At 35.5% G+C, this 7,434-nt stretch overlaps 1 pseudogene; it reads left to right on the forward strand.

Moving 5' to 3' along the window:
• The first annotated feature begins 4,471 nt into the window (after window positions 1-4,471).
• On the forward strand, window positions 4,472-7,134 carry LOC120193194 (annotated as a pseudogene).
• Window positions 7,135-7,434: the final 300 nt, after the last annotated feature.

Genomic DNA, 7,434 nt, shown 5'->3' on the forward strand with positions numbered 1-7,434 from the left:
GCTATAACACTCTCCGGTGTATAAATGACATCGACTTCCTTCCTCCTCATTTCTTCCATCTCTTCTTCTTCCTCCTCCCTCTTTCTTCTTCATATATTTTCAGTTCATCGTACTTTTTTTCTACATAGCTCTTCATCTCTTTTATTTCACCCTTCAATTGAGCTCCTTCATCCGAGTATTTATCAACCACCCCCTTCACCCCGTAAGTTCACTCCTCAAATCCACAACCTCCTTCACCACTCCCTCAATTTTTCTCCCGTCACCATCTTAATATCACCCCTTAACTTCTTTCACCACTTCACCCCTCAACACCTCTACTTCTTTCACCACTCCATCTATTTTTCCTTCCACTACCTCCTTATGCCTCTCGAGTATCTTCGACTCTCTCGAGTTTCTCTACGACTTGATCAAGTTTCTCTTCGACTCTTGATTGTCTTTGCATGATTTCAAATTGGATTTTTTGATATCAGCCAATTCAGACATCAAAATGTCGAAGTTACTCTGTTTTGCTTCACCGTCGTCCCACTCACCGTCATCCCCCAATACAACCATCCCTCCTTTCTTCTCCTCTGCCTCCACTGCCTCCTCTACATCCTTGCCAATAACCTTCAAAATTAAATTACAATAGTAAGACATTGATTATATTCTTAATATTATTTAATTACATTTATTACCATTTCTTGCTTCTTCCCTCTATCCAACTTCAACTTCACCATCACTCTAACCACCTCTTCCTTCCCCCATGCACGGATGCGTGCCACTCCGGTTCTTTCATAAGCCGGCACTGCCTCACAGCCCGACCAAAAATCGAACAGTGCAACCTGCATTTATATAAAATTTATATTTTATATAAAAACACAAAAAAGTGATTCAACTCATTTACCTCTAAGATTGCTATGCACCCTTTGAGGTATCTCTGGCTGCCCTTTTTAAAGGTGATGATTGATTCAATCAATCTCGAATGGATATATTCAGCCCAATTGAATTCACCCTTCAATCCTTCATCGCAAATGAGCTTCATATATTCCTTGTTCGTTGACGTATCACCCGTTGGACAAAGAAATATCCCGACAAGGTACAATAGAAATCGGGCCTTCAGCTCATCCCCCCAGTAAGATCCACTTTTGATATCCTCTTCAACTTCAAGATATGCCACCTTATGATTCAAACCATATTTGGAGGCAAGTGCTTTCCAGTTCTTACTCCTACAGACTTCTATAACACTTTTGCCTTTGTTTTGTACCCCCAATACGGCTGCAGCAGTCGATACCCCCAGAGGGAATGAATAATCACCATACTTAGCTATACATTGACTGACGTCAAATTGTGCCATCAAGGATCGACACAATTCCCTCCGAATAGGTCGATCCCTTACTCCGATCAACGATCCAAAACCTATTTCTCCCAGCACATTCAACTGACCCTTCTCCTTAAGGTGTTTAATTAATAAATTCACCCTTTTAATGCTGCATCTTGTCAACACTTCCTACATTTTTAACAATATAATGTTATAGTTCTTATATATTTTGTATCAACGTATTTACAAGTTTAATGAATACCTTATTTTCATGTGCTTTCCTCCGTTCTTTGTATTCTTTACTATCATTCCTTGACTGTGTGATGTAAGGTTCCTTTTCAGCATCACTCATTGAATTCCATTTGGACCTCACATCTTTTTTCACCTAATATTAAACATAAACGTTTCTTAATCAATACATTAACACTAAATACTAATACTACTCAATGTCAATTTCATTTTACATACCGAACCGCTCTGTGTGCCATCTCCCTTCATCCTTTTGCATTCAGCCATACTGTTAACATTTAAAATTTGTAATCAATTTAAAGTTTATCGATACTTTAATCCAATTACCATTTCAACAATAATAACAAAAAGACATTGATACTTACTAGAAGTACATATATCCACCCTTTGGTTGCTTTCGAGTCTCGGCCTCAATTTCAAAGTCATCTGCTCCACCAACAATTTTCCAACCCATTGACTCCATTTTTCCTTCATATATCAGTTTACGCAAATCAAATTATTTTGTTACATACACTTTTCAATATACAAATAGATAACTACTCTTGTGGTAAAACGGTTTTCTTCAAAGAATTTGAATGGCCACACCAAAATGTGTCGGCACATTTATACAACCTATAATATCATTTTCTACCTATAATATTTAATAAAAGTATCGACATTTATATTTTTCCTTGAATATCTATTTCTACCTGCAATCGGTCCCAAATGCTTCCTTACTCCAAAACCCCAAACAACACATAAAAAACCCTATCGCGATTACTGTAATAATAAAAATTAGGGTTTCGACAACATACTTTTCGATTCGACTGCAGCAACAAACAAACAAACTTCGCTTTAGAAACGCCTTCTGAAATGCAGCAACAATTACTCTTCGATTTCAAAAACTCGTCCGTTCTATCTTTTTTTCAGAGGATATTTAGCTATGGCCTTTATATTTTCATCGGATATGTTATTTATATTTAATCGATACAAATACAAAAGTGTCGATACTTTTATGTCAGGTGTCGATACTTTCGAAAGGATAATTACCTATTTCTTTGAAAGTGTCGATAATTTATTACACGTACTTACGAAAGTATCGACACTTTCAATATATCCGGTATCATTTTACCGGTTTTATCATTTGATACCGGTTTTATCATATTTTTACCTGTTATATCGTTGTGGATCGATATATTTTTTTAAAGTATCGACACATTATAGGCGCTATAACTGCTTCTCTTTTAAATTCACAAAGTGTCGATCCTTATATAACGTATCGACACTTTTAAATTTACCGGTTTTATCATTTTGTTACCGGTTTTATCATATTTTTACCTGGTATATCGTTTTGGATCGATATATTTTTTAAAAGTATCGACACTTTTTAGGATTTATAACTGCTTTTAAAGTTATGTAATTTATGTTTCAATTTATTAATAGTGTTTCATGTTTTCCACCTACAATATTAATTTAATAATTTAATTTACACAAAATTTTATTTGATTGTTTTGATATTTTATAAAATATTATTTAGAATTTCAATTTAACAATATTAACCAAATATAATAATAAATATGTTTTCAACAGTGAAATAAGTATGAACACTTTTATAAAATGATATATACTTTTTTGAAAGTTATGTAATTTATGTTTCAATTTTTTTTAATAGTGTTTCATGTTTTCCACCTACATATTAATTTAATAATTTCATTTACACAAAAAATTATTTGATTGTTTTGATATTTTATAAAATATTATTTAGATTTTAAATTTAACATATTAACTAAAGATAATAATAAATATATTTTCACAGTGAAATAAGTATGGACACTTTTATAAAAATGATAGATAATTTACAATATAACAGGTAAAAATATGACAAAACCAGATTCATTATGACAAAACCGGTAAAATTTATTTGATATGTTAAAAGTATGGACACTTTTATAAAAAGGATAGATACTTACCGATAACCAAAGTTTACCGATAACCAAAGTTTACCGGTTACCAAATTTTTTAATAGTTTTTCATATTTTCTACCTAAAACATTATTAGTTGTCAACATAATAGGTACCGCTAAACCGAATTTATTAAATACATTTTAATGTATCCGGTAATGCTGTATATTAGCCGTATATTAACCTGCCTTTCCTGATACATTCCCCAATAAAGATACCCAGATCCTCCATTGATACTCTGCAACTCTGCTTCAATCATAGGTTTGTGACTTTCTCTTTTGACCCACTTTAGAAAATTGTTTACTTTTACCCTTTAGGTCTCGAAAATGTGCTCGTATTAAGCAATCACCAAGTTTGACGGATCTTTTTCTTCAAAATCATGGTCTTTTTTAGCGTTCTGTTGACTACTGCCGCCGTTTTACTTTTCTTGTGTAATTCAATTACAAATTTTGTTTAAGGTGACTATGGATAAGTTTTTATTGCTAGCACATGACGTGTTTATTTGTCTATGACATTTAGGAAACAAATGGCAATTTTAGTGTAATTGTAGTTCCAATGAATATTTAGCTGACAAAGCTCTTCTTAAGCTGTTTTAAGGTCGGTGGAGTGGAAGCTTACGTTTCTGAATTGGTCTCTTTAATTTTGGCAAAGGAAAGGGTTGAATCTTTTGGGAAAATCTAATTTGTACATATCCTTTCAAGTTTTTATTTTCGTACTTCCTTATATATATGTGGTGAATGCTTGTTTCTGTGGGTTTTTATTTCTTTTTTCGGTTCCGTGTCGTTCTGTTTTTGTTTTGATTGGTTGTGCTAGATTTCTTGTGCTGCATAGACATATTGGAAAGGACTTCAGGATTTCATTTCTTGATTGCTGTTGTTATTGTTGTTGTTTGTTATTATATGTGGGCGTTCTTTTCCCAGGTATTCTTGTATTTGGCCTGTAGTTTCTTATTTTGGTTGGTGATTTTCGGAGGAAGGAACGCTTGGAATTTCTTAGGTTGATGGGGGGTAGTAGTTCGAAGGAGGGAAGCTGGAGGCAGAGTTCATCATATCACTCGAATTCATCTTCATGGCATTCTGATCAAGGGTATCCGACATCATACAGACAAGAAAGCCGAACTTATGTGCCTCAGTATAGCTATGCATCCCCACGATATTATCCTCCTTCGCAACCCAAGCCACAGTATTATCCTCCGCAATCCGAGCCGCAGTATTTTCCTCCTCCGCAACCTGAGCCGCAGTATTATCCACCTTCACAGGATCGTGGAAGTGATAAAAAGAGGCTACAAGGAGGTATTCCAGAATTGCTGACAATTACAACTCCTTAGATCAGGTTAATATCATCCAGTAGTTTATTTTCTATTGTTGGTGAAGTTGAAGGGAACTTGTAAGTCACATGAAGCATTTCATTGATTGCAGGTAACTGAGGCACTTGCTAATGCTGGTCTTGAATCTTCTAATCTCATTGTCGGTATCGATTTCACAAAGAGCAACGAGTGGACAGGTTAAAATCAACTTTTTAATTGCTAGTAATGTATGCTATTAGCCATAGTAGAACTTGCTCAATCTGGTTTGCTTTGTAGGGAAAAATCGTTCAATAGAAGAAGTTTGCACCACATTGGAGATGGTTCAAATCCCTATGAACAAGCAATATCAATAATTGGAAAGACATTAGCTTCCTTTGACGAGGACAATTTGATTCCTTGTTTCGGGTTTGGTGATGGTAAGAATTTAATTTCTTTTCCTTCTTAGGATGCCTGTTTAAATACGGATGCTAAGAATTACTCATATTTGTTGGCAGCTTCAACACATGATCAAGATGTCTTCAGTTTCTACCCAGATGAGAGATTTTGTAATGGATTTGAGGAAGTCTTGAGCCGCTATAGAGAACTTCTACCTCATCTACGACTTGCAGGTTTCCGTTACACTCCTTTTTTCATCCGTTTACTCTGAATAACTTTCTAAAGCTTATCTAATCTAATAATTATTACAATTTCTTGCCAGGCCCTACATCATTTGCTCCAATCATTGAAATGGCTATGACCATTGTTGAGCAGAGCGGTGGCCAGTACCATGTATTAGTGATAATCGCGGATGGGCAGGTATCTTTCTCTGTCTTTCGGTTTATACTTCATTTAGGCTTTAGAGAACTCGATGTAAATATCAGGTAATTAGCTTGAAAGCGAAAACGAGCAGAGGGGAAACTTTTTGTCCGGATTGGCATGGGATAAAATGGATATAAAAATGTCAGCTTGATGGTTTATTGTACTAACGATTTTTCTTGCATTGCATTATTACTTCTATTATTAAACTTTTGATGATTGTTTGCTAGGCGTTACTGTATCTTCAGACAGTTTTAATCCTTAATACTGATGGTTGTTTCAGGTAACTCGAAGCGTTGATACTCAGCGTGGTCTTCTAAGTCCACAGGAGCAGAAGACTGTCGATGCGATAGTGCGAGCAAGGTGAACCTATTGTAACCGTTTTTTCTTCGTCTTTTTGCATACAGCCGTTTTATTTCTCACATGTTTCTTCTATTACAGCAAGCTTCCTCTGTCGATTGTATTGGTTGGTGTTGGAGACGGACCTTGGGACATGATGAAGGAGTTTGACGATAACATTCCTGCTCGAGCATTTGATAATTTTCAGGTAAATTCTGAGTGCATGCAAGATATTTCACAGTACATAACAATTTTCTTTTGTTCATACGGTATTAGCAACATGCATTGGGTATTAATTTTATATTTTTTCTTGTTTTTCATCCCTCTGTCTCTTAGTTTGTGAATTTCACAGAGATTATGTCAAAGAACATAGCCCTGTCACGAAAGGAGACAGAATTTGCTTTATCTGCTTTAATGGAGATTCCTTCACAATACAAAGCAACCATCGAGCTTAATATTCTCGGGTAATAATTAGTTCTCTATTTGTCATTCTTAAAGGAACCCGTTTCGGATGGTGATTTTCAATCTATTTGTTGTGCAGTGGTCGAAAGGGAAATATTCCCGAGAGAGTTCCATTAGGACCTCCTACATATGATGCACCATCTTTCAACAGCTTGAAACCTTCCCGTTCTACCGCTTTCCAATATGGTTACGCATCTTTCAGCAGCCCAAAACCACCTCAACCTACCAGCTTCAAACCAAGTGTCCCTCCTTATCCCGAAGATACAGTTCCTGTCAACTCCCATTCACCAACTCCTTGTTCTACTTACGATAGCCAGGTACGAGAACACAGTTGTTAAGTTGGGCCATATATCTTCTAATAATAAGACTCATGCATTCAAGTTTCGAGTTGAAACCCGAAAAGACCAGATGCTTTAAGATTATGAACTCTGCGAGGCTCTTGCCCTATCATGATCTGTTGCTTTGCGCAGGCTTGTCCCATTTGCCTAAGTGACCCAAAGGACATGGCATTTGGATGTGGACATCAGGTAATGTTTTTTACTTCTTGGGAATCCTTGGAATTTAGATTTTGGCAGATCAAATGCCGACATAATATTAACCTCTTGATTTCTCAGACTTGCGAAGAATGTGCGAAAGACCTCGAAATTTGCCCGATTTGTCGAAGTCTAATTCAACCAAAATAAAGCTCTACTTGTGATTCTTTTCTATTTTCTTGGGGAAGGAACTATACTTCATGATCCTCCCCCGCAAAAAAAAAAAAAAAAAAAACACACACACACAAAAGAAATCTCATTTTCATTTGTAGATTTATGGCATTACATTATTTTATTTAATTATTACTCCTTGTATATTTCCAAACATAAAGAAAACATTGCTTCTCACATGCTTATGCATAAGCATGCATAAGCTCTTAGCTTAAATCCGTCAAATCATTGAGCAATGGAGCCAACAAAATACAGATATTGATAACCCAAGCCATTGAATGCATTATAAGCCTCATTTTATTTGGTTCCACCTTCCTTGAGTATGAAGCAACCTTAAAATGA

This window comes from Hibiscus syriacus, unplaced genomic scaffold (genome assembly GCF_006381635.1).
Source record: "Hibiscus syriacus cultivar Baekdansim isolate YM2019G1 unplaced genomic scaffold, ASM638163v2 tig00116989_pilon, whole genome shotgun sequence".
Classification (NCBI taxonomy): Eukaryota; Viridiplantae; Streptophyta; class Magnoliopsida; order Malvales; family Malvaceae; genus Hibiscus; species Hibiscus syriacus.